Source organism: Carcharodon carcharias, chromosome 2, assembly GCF_017639515.1.
Source record: "Carcharodon carcharias isolate sCarCar2 chromosome 2, sCarCar2.pri, whole genome shotgun sequence".
NCBI lineage: Eukaryota > Metazoa > Chordata > Chondrichthyes > Lamniformes > Lamnidae > Carcharodon > Carcharodon carcharias.
In genome coordinates, this window is record NC_054468.1 from 143,941,118 (window position 1) to 143,955,213 (window position 14,096).

The 14,096-nt window shown below is 52.4% G+C and overlaps 1 protein-coding gene across 3 annotated transcripts in view; it reads right to left on the minus strand.

Moving 5' to 3' along the window:
• cep43 (centrosomal protein 43) overlaps positions 1-14,096 on the minus strand; it is a 251,093-nt gene that overhangs the window by 140,836 nt on the left and 96,161 nt on the right. The gene's annotated exons all lie outside the window — the stretch shown is intronic.

Genomic DNA, 14,096 nt, shown 5'->3' on the forward strand with positions numbered 1-14,096 from the left:
AGAGGCGACAGGAGAGAGAGAGAGAATGAGAGGCGACAGGAGAGAGAGAGAGAGAGAGAATGAGAGGCGACAGGAAAGAGAGAGAGAGAGAATGAGAGGCGACAGGAGAGAGTGAGAGAGAGAATGAGAGGCGACAGGAGAGAGAGAGAGAGAGAGAATTAGAGGCGACAGGAGAGGGAGAGAGAGAGAATGAGAGGCGACAGGAGAGAGTGAGAGAGAGAGAATGAGAGGCGACAGGAGAGAGAGAGAGAATGAGAGGCGGCAGGAGAGAGAGAGAATGAATGAGAGGCGACAGGAGAGAGAGAGAGAGAATGAGAGGCGACAGGAGAGAGAGAGAATGAGAGGTGACAGGAGAGAGAGAGAATGAGAGGCGACAGGAGAGAGAGAGAGAGAGAGAGACTGAGAGGCGACAGGAGAGAGAGAGAGAATGAGAGGCGACAGGAGAGAGAGAGAGAGAAAAAGAGAATGAGAGGCGACAGGAGAGAGAATGACAGGCGACAGGAGAGATAGCGAGAGAGAATGGGAGGCGACAGGAGAGAGAGAGAGAATGAGAGGCGACAGGAGAGAGAGAGAATGAGAGGCGACAGGAAAGAGAGAGAATGAGAGGCGACAGGAGAGAGAGAGAATGAGAGGCGACAGGAGAGAGAGAGAATGAGAGGCGACAGGAGAGAGAGAGAATGAGAGGCGACAGGTGAGAGAGAGAATGAGAGGCGACAGGAGAGAGAGAGAATGAAAGGCGACTGGAAAGAAAGAGAATGAGAGGCGATAGGAGAAAGAGAGAATGAGAGGCGACAGGAGAGAGAGAGAATGAGAGGCGACAGGAGAGAGAGAGAATGAGAGGCGACAGGAGAGAGAATGAGAGGCGACAGGAGAGAGAGAGAGAGAATGAGAGGCGACAGGAGAGAGAGAGAGAGAATGAGAGGCGACAGGAGAGAGAGAGAATGAGAGGCGACAGGAGAGAGAGAGAATGAATGAGAGGCGACAGGAGAGAGAGAATGAATGAGAGGCGACAGGAGAGAGAGAGAATGGGAGGCGACAGGAGAGAGAGAGAATGAGAGGCGACAGGAGAGAGAGAGAATGAGAGGCGACAGGAGAGAGAGAGAATGAGAGGCGACAGGAGAGAGAGAATGAGAGGCGACAGGAGAGAGAGAGTAGGAGAGGCGACAGGAGAGAGAGTAGGAGAGGCGACAGGAGAGAGTGAGAATGAGAGGCGACAGGAGAGAGAGAGAATGAGAGGCGACAGGAGAGTGAGAGAATAGAGACGACAGGAGAGAGTGCGAGAGAGAATGAGAGGCGACAGGAGAGAGAGAGAATGAGAGGCGACAGGAGAGAGAGAGAATGAGAGGCGACAGGAGAGACAGAGAATGAGAGGTGACAGGAGAGAGAGAGAATCAGAGGTGACGGGAGAGAGAGAGAATGAGAGGCGACAGGAGAGAGAGAGAGAATGAGAGGCGACAGGAGAGAGAGAATGAATGAGAGGCGACAGGAGAGAGAATGAATGAGAGGTGACAGGAGAGAGAGAGAATGAATGAGAGGCGACAGGAGAGAGAGAGAATGAATGAGAGGCGACAGGAGAGAGAGAGAATGAGAGGCGACAGGAGAGAGAGAGAATGAGAGGCGACAGGAGAGAGAGAGAATGAGAGGCGACAGGAGAGAGAGAGAGAGAGAGAGAATGAGAGGCGACAGGAGAGAGAGAGAGAGTATGAGAGTCGACAGGAGAGAGAGAGAGAATGAGAGTCGACAGGAGAGAGAGAGAGAGAGAGAGAGAAAGAGAGAATGAGAGGCGACAGGAGAGAGAGAGAATGACAGGCGACAGGAGAGATAGCGAGAGAGAATGGGAGGCGACAGGAGAGAGAGAGAATGAGAGGCGACAGGAGAGAGAGAGAATGAGAGGCGACAGGAGAGAGAGAGAATGAGAGGCGACAGGAGAGAGAGAGAATGAGAGGCGACAGGAGAGAGAGAGAATGAAAGGCGACTGGAAAGAAAGAGAATGAGAGGCGACAGGAGAAAGAGAGAATGAGAGGCGACAGGAGAGAGAGAGAATGAGAGGTGACAGGAGAGAGAGAGAATGAGAGGCGACAGGAGAAAGAGAGAATGAGTGGCGACAGGAGAGAGAGAGAATGAGAGGCGACAGGAGAGAGAGAGAATGAGAGGCGACAGGAGACAGAGAGAATGAGAGGCGACAGGAGAGAGAGAGAGAATGAGAGGCGACAGGAGAGAGAGAATGAGAGGCGACAGGAGAGAGAGAGAATGAGAGGCGACAGGAGAGAGAGAGAGAATGAGAGCCGACAGGAGAGAGAGAGAGAGAGAGAGAATGAGAGCCGACAGGAGAGAGAGAGAGAGAGAGAGAATGAGAGCCGACAGGATAAAGAGAGAGAGAGAACGAGAGGCGACAGGATAGAGAGAGAGAGAATGAGAGGCGACAGGAGAGAGAGAGAGAGAGAATGAGAGGTGACAGGAGAGAGAGAGAGAGAGAGAGAGAATGAGAGGTGACAGGAGAGAGAGAGAGAGAGAATGAGAGGCGACAGGAGAGAGAGAGAATGAGAGGCGACAGGAGAGAGAGAGAATGAGAGGCGACAGGAGAGAGAGAGAATGAGAGGCGACAGGAGAGAGAGAGAGAATGAGAGGCGACAGGAGAGAGAGAGAATGAGGGGCGACAGGAGAGAGAGAGAATGAGGGGCGACAGGAGAGTGAGAGAATAGAGACGACAGGAGAGAGTGCGAGAGAGAATGAGAGGCGAAGGAGAGAGAGAGAATGAGAGGCGACAGGAGAGAGAGAGAATGAGAGGCGACAGGAGAGAGAGAGAATGAATGAGAGGCGACAGGAGAGAGAGAGAATGAATGAGGCGACAGGAGAGAGAGAGAATGAATGAGAGGCGACAGGAGAGAGAGAGAATGAATGAGAGGCGACAGGAGAGAGAGAGAATGAATCAGAGGCGACAGGAGAGACAGAGAATGAATGAGAGGCGACAGGAGAGACAGAGAATGAATGAAAGGCGACAGGAGAGAGAGAGAATGAATGGGAGGCGACAGGAGAGAGAGAGAATGAATGAGAGGCGACAGGAGAGAGAGAGAGAGAGAGAGAATGAGAGGTGACAGGAGAGAGAGAGAGAGAGAATGAGAGGCGACAGGAGAGAGAGAGAGAGAGAGAATGAGAGGCGACAGGAGAGAGAGAGAGAACGAGAGGCGACAGGATAGAGAGAGAGAGAATGAGAGGCGACAGGAGAGAGAGAGAGAGAGAGAATGAGAGGTGACAGGAGAGAGAGAGAGAGAGAATGAGAGGCGACAGGAGAGAGAGAGAGAGAGAGAGAATGAGAGGCGACATGAGAGAGAGAGAATGAGAGGCGACAGGAGAGAGAGAGAATGAGAGGAGACAGGAGAGAGAGAGAGAATGAGAGGCGACAGGAGAGAGAGAGAGAATGAGAGGCGACAGGAGAGAGAGAGAGAGAGAGAATGAGAGGCGACAGGAAAGAGAGAGAGAGAGAATGAGAGGCGACAGGAGAGAGTGAGAGAGAGAATGAGAGGCGACAGGAGAGAGAGAGAGAGAGAGAATTAGAGGCGACAGGAGAGGGAGAGAGAGAGAATGAGAGGCGACAGGAGAGAGTGAGAGAGAGAGAATGAGAGGCGACAGGAGAGAGAGAGAGAATGAGAGGCGGCAGGAGAGAGAGAGAATGAATGAGAGGCGACAGGAGAGAGAGAGAGAGAATGAGAGGCGACAGGAGAGAGAGAGAATGAGAGGTGACAGGAGAGAGAGAGAATGAGAGGCGACAGGAGAGAGAGAGAGAGAGAGAGACTGAGAGGCGACAGGAGAGAGAGAGAGAATGAGAGGCGACAGGAGAGAGAGAGAGAGAAAAAGAGAATGAGAGGCGACAGGAGAGAGAATGACAGGCGACAGGAGAGATAGCGAGAGAGAATGGGAGGCGACAGGAGAGAGAGAGAGAATGAGAGGCGACAGGAGAGAGAGAGAATGAGAGGCGACAGGAAAGAGAGAGAATGAGAGGCGACAGGAGAGAGAGAGAATGAGAGGCGACAGGAGAGAGAGAGAATGAGAGGCGACAGGAGAGAGAGAGAATGAGAGGCGACAGGTGAGAGAGAGAATGAGAGGCGACAGGAGAGAGAGAGAATGAAAGGCGACTGGAAAGAAAGAGAATGAGAGGCGATAGGAGAAAGAGAGAATGAGAGGCGACAGGAGAGAGAGAGAATGAGAGGCGACAGGAGAGAGAGAGAATGAGAGGCGACAGGAGAGAGAATGAGAGGCGACAGGAGAGAGAGAGAGAGAATGAGAGGCGACAGGAGAGAGAGAGAGAGAATGAGAGGCGACAGGAGAGAGAGAGAATGAGAGGCGACAGGAGAGAGAGAGAATGAATGAGAGGCGACAGGAGAGAGAGAGAATGAATGAGAGGCGACAGGAGAGAGAGAGAATGGGAGGCGACAGGAGAGAGAGAGAATGAGAGGCGACAGGAGAGAGAGAGAATGAGAGGCGACAGGAGAGAGAGAGAATGAGAGGCGACAGGAGAGAGAGAATGAGAGGCGACAGGAGAGAGAGAGTAGGAGAGGCGACAGGAGAGAGAGTAGGAGAGGCGACAGGAGAGAGTGAGAATGAGAGGCGACAGGAGAGAGAGAGAATGAGAGGCGACAGGAGAGTGAGAGAATAGAGACGACAGGAGAGAGTGCGAGAGAGAATGAGAGGCGACAGGAGAGAGAGAGAATGAGAGGCGACAGGAGAGAGAGAGAATGAGAGGCGACAGGAGAGACAGAGAATGAGAGGTGACAGGAGAGAGAGAGAATCAGAGGTGACGGGAGAGAGAGAGAATGAGAGGCGACAGGAGAGAGAGAGAGAATGAGAGGCGACAGGAGAGAGAGAATGAATGAGAGGCGACAGGAGAGAGAATGAATGAGAGGTGACAGGAGAGAGAGAGAATGAATGAGAGGCGACAGGAGAGAGAGAGAATGAATGAGAGGCGACAGGAGAGAGAGAGAATGAGAGGCGACAGGAGAGAGAGAGAATGAGAGGCGACAGGAGAGAGAGAGAATGAGAGGCGACAGGAGAGAGAGAGAGAGAGAGAGAATGAGAGGCGACAGGAGAGAGAGAGAGAGTATGAGAGTCGACAGGAGAGAGAGAGAGAATGAGAGTCGACAGGAGAGAGAGAGAGAGAGAGAGAGAAAGAGAGAATGAGAGGCGACAGGAGAGAGAGAGAATGACAGGCGACAGGAGAGATAGCGAGAGAGAATGGGAGGCGACAGGAGAGAGAGAGAATGAGAGGCGACAGGAGAGAGAGAGAATGAGAGGCGACAGGAGAGAGAGAGAATGAGAGGCGACAGGAGAGAGAGAGAATGAGAGGCGACAGGAGAGAGAGAGAATGAAAGGCGACTGGAAAGAAAGAGAATGAGAGGCGACAGGAGAAAGAGAGAATGAGAGGCGACAGGAGAGAGAGAGAATGAGAGGTGACAGGAGAGAGAGAGAATGAGAGGCGACAGGAGAAAGAGAGAATGAGTGGCGACAGGAGAGAGAGAGAATGAGAGGCGACAGGAGAGAGAGAGAATGAGAGGCGACAGGAGAGAGAGAGAATGAGAGGCGACAGGAGAGAGAGAGAGAATGAGAGGCGACAGGAGAGAGAGAATGAGAGGCGACAGGAGAGAGAGAGAATGAGAGGCGACAGGAGAGAGAGAGAGAATGAGAGCCGACAGGAGAGAGAGAGAGAGAGAGAGAATGAGAGCCGACAGGAGAGAGAGAGAGAGAGAGAGAATGAGAGCCGACAGGATAAAGAGAGAGAGAGAACGAGAGGCGACAGGATAGAGAGAGAGAGAATGAGAGGCGACAGGAGAGAGAGAGAGAGAGAATGAGAGGTGACAGGAGAGAGAGAGAGAGAGAGAGAGAATGAGAGGTGACAGGAGAGAGAGAGAGAGAGAATGAGAGGCGACAGGAGAGAGAGAGAATGAGAGGCGACAGGAGAGAGAGAGAATGAGAGGCGACAGGAGAGAGAGAGAATGAGAGGCGACAGGAGAGAGAGAGAGAATGAGAGGCGACAGGAGAGAGAGAGAATGAGGGGCGACAGGAGAGAGAGAGAATGAGGGGCGACAGGAGAGTGAGAGAATAGAGACGACAGGAGAGAGTGCGAGAGAGAATGAGAGGCGAAGGAGAGAGAGAGAATGAGAGGCGACAGGAGAGAGAGAGAATGAGAGGCGACAGGAGAGAGAGAGAATGAATGAGAGGCGACAGGAGAGAGAGAGAATGAATGAGGCGACAGGAGAGAGAGAGAATGAATGAGAGGCGACAGGAGAGAGAGAGAATGAATGAGAGGCGACAGGAGAGAGAGAGAATGAATCAGAGGCGACAGGAGAGACAGAGAATGAATGAGAGGCGACAGGAGAGACAGAGAATGAATGAAAGGCGACAGGAGAGAGAGAGAATGAATGGGAGGCGACAGGAGAGAGAGAGAATGAATGAGAGGCGACAGGAGAGAGAGAGAGAGAGAGAGAATGAGAGGTGACAGGAGAGAGAGAGAGAGAGAATGAGAGGCGACAGGAGAGAGAGAGAGAGAGAGAATGAGAGGCGACAGGAGAGAGAGAGAGAACGAGAGGCGACAGGATAGAGAGAGAGAGAATGAGAGGCGACAGGAGAGAGAGAGAGAGAGAGAATGAGAGGTGACAGGAGAGAGAGAGAGAGAGAATGAGAGGCGACAGGAGAGAGAGAGAGAGAGAGAGAATGAGAGGCGACATGAGAGAGAGAGAATGAGAAGCGACAGGAGAGAGAGAGAGAATGAGAGGCGACAGGAGAGAGAGAGAGAGAATGAGAGGCGACAGGAGAGAGAGAGAATGAGAGGCGACAGGAGAGAGAGAGAATGAGGTGACAGGAGAGAGAGAGAATGAGGCGACAGGAGAGAGAGAGAATGAGAGGCGACAGGAGAGAGAGAGAATGAGAGGCAAGAGGAGAGAGAGAGAATGAGAGGCGACAGGAGAGAGAGAGAATGAAGGCTACAGGAGAGAGAGAGAATAGAGACGACAGGAGAGATAGCGAGAGAGAATGAGAGGCGATAGGAGAGAGAGAGAATGACAGGCGACAGGAGATAGAATGAGAGGCGACAGGAGAGAGAGAATGTGAGGCGACAGGAGAGAGAGAATGTGAGGCGACAGGAGAGAGAGAATGAAAGGCGACAGGAGAGAGAGAGAGCGAGAGAATGAGAGGCGACAGGAGAATGAGAGAGAATGAGAGGCGTCAGGAGAGAGAGAGAGAGAATGAGAGGCGACAGGAGAGAGAGAGAATGAGAGGCGACAGGAGAGAGAGAGAATGAGAGGCGACAAGAGAGAGAGAGAATGAGAGGCGACAGGAGAGAGAGAGAATGAGAGGAGACAGGAGAGAGAGAGAGAATGAGAGGCGACAGGACAGAGAGAGAGAATGAGAGGCGACAGGAGAGAGAGAGAGAGAGAGAATGAGAGGCGACAGGAGAGAGAGAGAGAATGCGAGGCGACAGGAGAGAGAGAGAATGAGAGGCGACAGGAGAGAGAGAGAATGAGAGGCGACAGGAGAGAGAGAATGAGAGGTGACAGGAGAGAGAGAGAATGAATGAGAGGCGACAGGAGAGAGAGAGAATGAATGAGAGGTTACAGGAGAGAGAGAGAATGAATGAGAGGCGACAGGAGAGAGAGAGAATGAATGAGAGGCGACAGGAGAGAGAGAATGAGAGGCGACAGGAGAGAGAGAGAATGAGAGGCGACAGGAGAGAGAGAGAATGAGAGGCGACAGGAGAGAGAGAGAATGAGAGGCGACAGGAGAGAGAGAGAATGAGAGGCGACAGGAGAGAGAGAGAGAATGAGAGGCGACAGGAGAGAGAGAGAGAGAGAATGAGAGCCGACAGGAGAGAGAGAGAGAATGAGAGCCGACAGGATAAAGAGAGAGAGAGAGAACGAGAGGCGACAGGATAGAGAGAGAGAGAGAATGAGAGGTGACAGAAGAGAGAGAGAGAGAGAGAGAGAATGAGAGGTGACAGGAGAGAGAGAGAGAGAATGAGAGGCGACAGGAGAGAGAGAGAATGAGAGGCGACAGGAGAGAGAGAGAATGAGAGGCGACAGGAGAGAGAGAGAATGAGAGGCGACAGGAGAGAGAGAGAGAATGAGAGGCGACAGGAGAGAGAGAATGAGAGGTGACAGGAGAGAGAGAGAATGAATGAGAGGCGACAGGAGAGAGAGAGAATGAATGAAAGGTGACAGGAGAGAGAGAGAATGAATGAGAGGCGACAGGAGAGAGAGAGAATGAATGAGAGGCGACAGGAGAGAGAGAATGAGAGGCGACAGGAGAGAGAGAGAATGAGAGGCGACAGGAGAGAGAGAGAATGAGAGGCGACAGGAGAGAGAGAGAATGAGAGGCGACAGGAGAGAGAGAGAGAGAGAATGAGAGGCGACAGGAGAGAGAGAGAGAATGAGAGCCGACAGGAGAGAGAGAGAGAGAGAATGAGAGCCGACAGGAGAGAGAGAGAGAGAGAGAATGAGAGCCGACAGGATAAAGAGAGAGAGAGAACGAGAGGCGACAGGATAGAGAGAGAGAGAATGAGAGGCGACAGGAGAGAGAGAGAGAGAGAATGAGAGGTGACAGGAGAGAGAGAGAGAGAGAGAGAGAATGAGAGGTGACAGGAGAGAGAGAGAGAGAGAATGAGAGGCGACAGGAGAGAGAGAGAATGAGAGGCGACAGGAGAGAGAGAGAATGAGAGGCGACAGGAGAGAGAGAGAATGAGAGGCGACAGGAGAGAGAGAGAGAATGAGAGGCGACAGGAGAGAGAGAGAATGAGGGGCGACAGGAGAGAGAGAGAATGAGGGGCGACAGGAGAGAGAGAGAATGAGAGGCGACAGGAGAGAGAGAGAATGAGAGGCGACAGGAGAGAGAGAGAATGAGAGGCGACAGGAGAGAGAGAGAATGAGAGGAGACAGGAGAGAGAGAGAGAATGAGAGGCGACAGGAGAGAGAGAGAGAATGAGAGGCGACAGGAGAGAGAGAGAGAGAGAGAATGAGAGGCGACAGGAGAGAGAGAGAGAGAGAATGCGAGGCGACAGGAGAGAGAGAGAAGGAGAGGCGACAGGAGAGAGAGAGAATGAGAGGCGACAGGAGAGAGAGAGACTGAGAGGTGACAGGAGAGAGAGAGAATGAATGAGAGGCGATAGGAGAGAGAGAGAATGAATGAGAGGTGACAGGAGAGAGAGAGAATGAATGAGAGGCGACAGGAGAGAGAGAATGAGAGGCGACAGGAGAGAGAGAATGAGAGGCGACAGGAGAGAGAGAGAATGAGAGGCGACAGGAGAGAGAGAGAATGAGAGGCGACAGGAGAGAGAGAGAATGAGAGGCGACAGGAGAGAGAGAGAATGAGAGGCGACAGGAGAGAGAGAGTGAATGAGAGGCGACAGGAGAGAGAGAGTGAATGAGAGGCGACAGGAGAGAGAGAGAGAGAGAATGAGAGCCGACAGGATAAAGAGAGAGAGAGAACGAGAGGCGACAGGATAGAGAGAGAGAGAATGAGAGGCGACAGGAGAGAGAGAGAGAGAGAATGAGAGGTGACAGGAGAGAGAGAGAGAGAGAGAGAGAATGAGAGGTGACAGGAGAGAGAGAGAGAGAGAATGAGAGGCGACAGGAGAGAGAGAGAGAGAGAATGAGAGGCGACATGAGAGAGAGAGAATGAGAAGCGACAGGAGAGAGAGAATGAGAGGCGACAGCAGAGAGAGAGAGAGAATGAGAGGCGACAGGAGAGAGAGAGAATGAGAGGCGACAGGAGAGAGAGAGAATGAGGCGACAGGAGAGAGAGAATCAGAGGCGACAGGAGAGAGAGAGAATGAGGGGCGACAGGAGAGAGCGAGAATGAGAGGCAAGAGGAGAGAGAGAGAATGAGAGGCGACAGGAGAGAGAGAGAGAATGAGAGGCGTCAGGAGAGAGAGAGAGAGAGAATGAGAGGCGACAGGAGAGAGAGAGAGAGAGAATGAGAGACGACAGCAGAGAGAGAGAGAGAATGAGAAGCGACAGGAGAAAGAGAGAATGAGAGGCGACAGGACAGAGAGAGAATGAGAGGCGACAGGAGAGAGAGAGAATGAGAGGCGACAGGAGAGAGAGAGAGAATGAGAGGCGACAGGAGAGAGAGAGAATGAGGGGAGACAGGAGAGAGAGAGAATGAGAGGCAACAGGAGAGAGAGAGAATGAGAGGCCACAGGAGAGAGAGAGAATGAGAGGCGACAGGAGAGAGAGAGAATGAGAGGCGACAGGAGAGAGAGAGAATGAGAGGAGACAGGAGAGAGAGAGAGAATGAGAGGCGACAGGAGAGAGAGAGAGAATGAGAGGCGACAGGAGAGAGAGAGAGAATGAGAGGCGACAGGAGAGAGAGAGAGAGAGAGAATGAGAGGCGACAGGAAAGAGAGAGAGAGAGAATGAGAGGCGACAGGAGAGAGTGAGAGAGAGAATGAGAGGCGACAGGAGAGAGAGAGAGAGAGAGAATTAGAGGCGACAGGAGAGGGAGAGAGAGAGAATGAGAGGCGACAGGAGAGAGTGAGAGAGAGAGAATGAGAGGCGACAGGAGAGAGAGAGAGAGAGAGAGAATTAGAGGCGACAGGAGAGAGAGAGAGAATGAGAGGCGGCAGGAGAGAGAGAGAATGAATGAGAGGCGACAGGAGAGAGAGAGAGAGAATGAGAGGCGACAGGAGAGAGAGAGAATGAGAGGTGACAGGAGAGAGAGAGAATGAGAGGCGACAGGAGAGAGAGAGAGAGAGAGAGACTGAGAGGCGACAGGAGAGAGAGAGAGAATGAGAGGCGACAGGAGAGAGAGAGAGAGAAAAAGAGAATGAGAGGCGACAGGAGAGAGAATGACAGGCGACAGGAGAGATAGCGAGAGAGAATGGGAGGCGACAGGAGAGAGAGAGAGAATGAGAGGCGACAGGAGAGAGAGAGAATGAGAGGCGACAGGAAAGAGAGAGAATGAGAGGCGACAGGAGAGAGAGAGAATGAGAGGCGACAGGAGAGAGAGAGAATGAGAGGCGACAGGAGAGAGAGAGAATGAGAGGCGACAGGTGAGAGAGAGAATGAGAGGCGACAGGAGAGAGAGAGAATGAAAGGCGACTGGAAAGAAAGAGAATGAGAGGCGATAGGAGAAAGAGAGAATGAGAGGCGACAGGAGAGAGAGAGAATGAGAGGCGACAGGAGAGAGAGAGAATGAGAGGCGACAGGAGAGAGAATGAGAGGCGACAGGAGAGAGAGAGAGAGAATGAGAGGCGACAGGAGAGAGAGAGAGAGAATGAGAGGCGACAGGAGAGAGAGAGAATGAGAGGCGACAGGAGAGAGAGAGAATGAATGAGAGGCGACAGGAGAGAGAGAGAATGAATGAGAGGCGACAGGAGAGAGAGAGAATGGGAGGCGACAGGAGAGAGAGAGAATGAGAGGCGACAGGAGAGAGAGAGAATGAGAGGCGACAGGAGAGAGAGAGAATGAGAGGCGACAGGAGAGAGAGAATGAGAGGCGACAGGAGAGAGAGAGTAGGAGAGGCGACAGGAGAGAGAGTAGGAGAGGCGACAGGAGAGAGTGAGAATGAGAGGCGACAGGAGAGAGAGAGAATGAGAGGCGACAGGAGAGTGAGAGAATAGAGACGACAGGAGAGAGTGCGAGAGAGAATGAGAGGCGACAGGAGAGAGAGAGAATGAGAGGCGACAGGAGAGAGAGAGAATGAGAGGCGACAGGAGAGACAGAGAATGAGAGGTGACAGGAGAGAGAGAGAATCAGAGGTGACGGGAGAGAGAGAGAATGAGAGGCGACAGGAGAGAGAGAGAGAATGAGAGGCGACAGGAGAGAGAGAATGAATGAGAGGCGACAGGAGAGAGAATGAATGAGAGGTGACAGGAGAGAGAGAGAATGAATGAGAGGCGACAGGAGAGAGAATGAATGAGAGGCGACAGGAGAGAGAGAGAATGAGAGGCGACAGGAGAGAGAGAGAATGAGAGGCGACAGGAGAGAGAGAGAATGAGAGGCGACAGGAGAGAGAGAGAGAGAGAGAGAATGAGAGGCGACAGGAGAGAGAGAGAGAGTATGAGAGTCGACAGGAGAGAGAGAGAGAATGAGAGTCGACAGGAGAGAGAGAGAGAGAGAGAGAGAAAGAGAGAATGAGAGGCGACAGGAGAGAGAGAGAATGACAGGCGACAGGAGAGATAGCGAGAGAGAATGGGAGGCGACAGGAGAGAGAGAATGAGAGGCGACAGGAGAGAGAGAGAATGAGAGGCGACAGGAGAGAGAGAGAATGAGAGGCGACAGGAGAGAGAGAGAATGAGAGGCGACAGGAGAGAGAGAGAATGAAAGGCGACTGGAAAGAAAGAGAATGAGAGGCGACAGGAGAAAGAGAGAATGAGAGGCGACAGGAGAGAGAGAGAATGAGAGGTGACAGGAGAGAGAGAGAATGAGAGGCGACAGGAGAAAGAGAGAATGAGTGGCGACAGGAGAGAGAGAGAATGAGAGGCGACAGGAGAGAGAGAGAGAGAATGAGAGGCGACAGGAGAGAGAGAGAGAGAGAATGAGAGGCGACAGGAGAGAGAGAGAGAGAATGAGAGGCGACAGGAGAGAGAGAGAATGAGAGGCGACAGGAGAGAGAGAGAGAGAGAATGAGAGGCGACAGGAGAGAGAGAGAGAGAATGAGAGTCGACAGGAGAGAGAGAATGAGAGTCGACAGGAGAGAGAGAGAGAGAGAGAAAGAGAGAATGAGAGGCGACAGGAGAGAGAGAGAATGACAGGCGACAGGAGAGATAGCGAGAGAGAATGGGAGGCGACAGGAGAGAGAGAGAATGAGAGGCGACAGGAGAGAGAGAGAATGAGAGGCGACAGGAAAGAAAGAGAATGAGAGGCGACAGGAGAAAGAGAGAATGAGAGGCGACAGGAGAGAGAGAGAATGAGAGGTGACAGGAGAGAGAGAGAATGAGAGGCGACAGGAGAAAGAGAGAATGAGTGGCGACAGGAGAGAGAGAGAATGAGAGGCGACAGGAGAGAGAGAGAGAGAATGAGAGGCGACAGGAGAGAGAGAGAGAGAGAATGAGAGGCGACAGGAGAGAGAGAGAGAGAATGAGAGGCGACAGGAGAGAGAGAGAATGAGAGGCGACAGGAGAGAGAGAGAGAGAGAATGAGAGGCGACAGGAGAGAGAGAGAGAGAGAATGAGAGACGACAGCAGAGAGAGAGAGAGAATGAGAAGCGACAGGAGAAAGAGAGAATGAGAGGCGACAGGACAGAGAGAGAATGAGAGGCGACAGGAGAGAGAGAGAATGAGAGGCGACAGGAGAGAGAGAGAGAATGAGAGGCGACAGGAGAGAGAGAGAATGAGGGGCGACAGGAGAGAGAGAGAATGAGAGGCAACAGGAGAGAGAGAGAATGAGAGGCCACAGGAGAGAGAGAGAATGAGAGGCGACAGGAGAGAGAGAGAATGAGAGGCGACAGGAGAGAGAGAGAATGAGAGGAGACAGGAGAGAGAGAGAGAATGAGAGGCGACAGGAGAGAGAGAGAGACTGAGAGGCGACAGGAGAGAGAGAGAGAGAGAGAATGAGAGGCGACAGGAGAGAGAGAGAGAGAGAATGAGAGGCGACAGGAGAGAGTGAGAGAGAGAATGAGAGGCGACAGGAGAGAGAGAGAGAGAGAGAATTAGAGGCGACAGGAGAGAGAGAGAGAGAGAATGAGAGGCGACAGGAGAGAGTGAGAGAGAGAGAATGAGAGGCGACAGGAGAGAGAGAGAGAGAGAGAGAATTAGAGGCGACAGGAGAGAGAGAGAGAATGAGAGGCGGCAGGAGAGAGAGAGAATGAATGAGAGTCGACAGGAGAGAGAGAGAGAGAGAGAATGAGAGTCGACAGGAGAGAGAGAGAATGAGAGGCGACAGGAGAGAGAGAGAATGAGAGGCGACAGGAGAGAGAGAGAATGAGAGGTGACAGGAGAGAGAGAGAATGAGAGGCGACAGGAAAGAGAGAGAATGAGAGGCGACAGGAAAGAGAGAGAATGAGAGGCGACAGGAGAGAGAGAGAATGAGAGGCGACAGGAGAGAGAGAGAATGAGAGGCGACAGGAGAGAGAGAGAATGAAAGGCGACTGGAAAGAAAGAGAATGAGAGG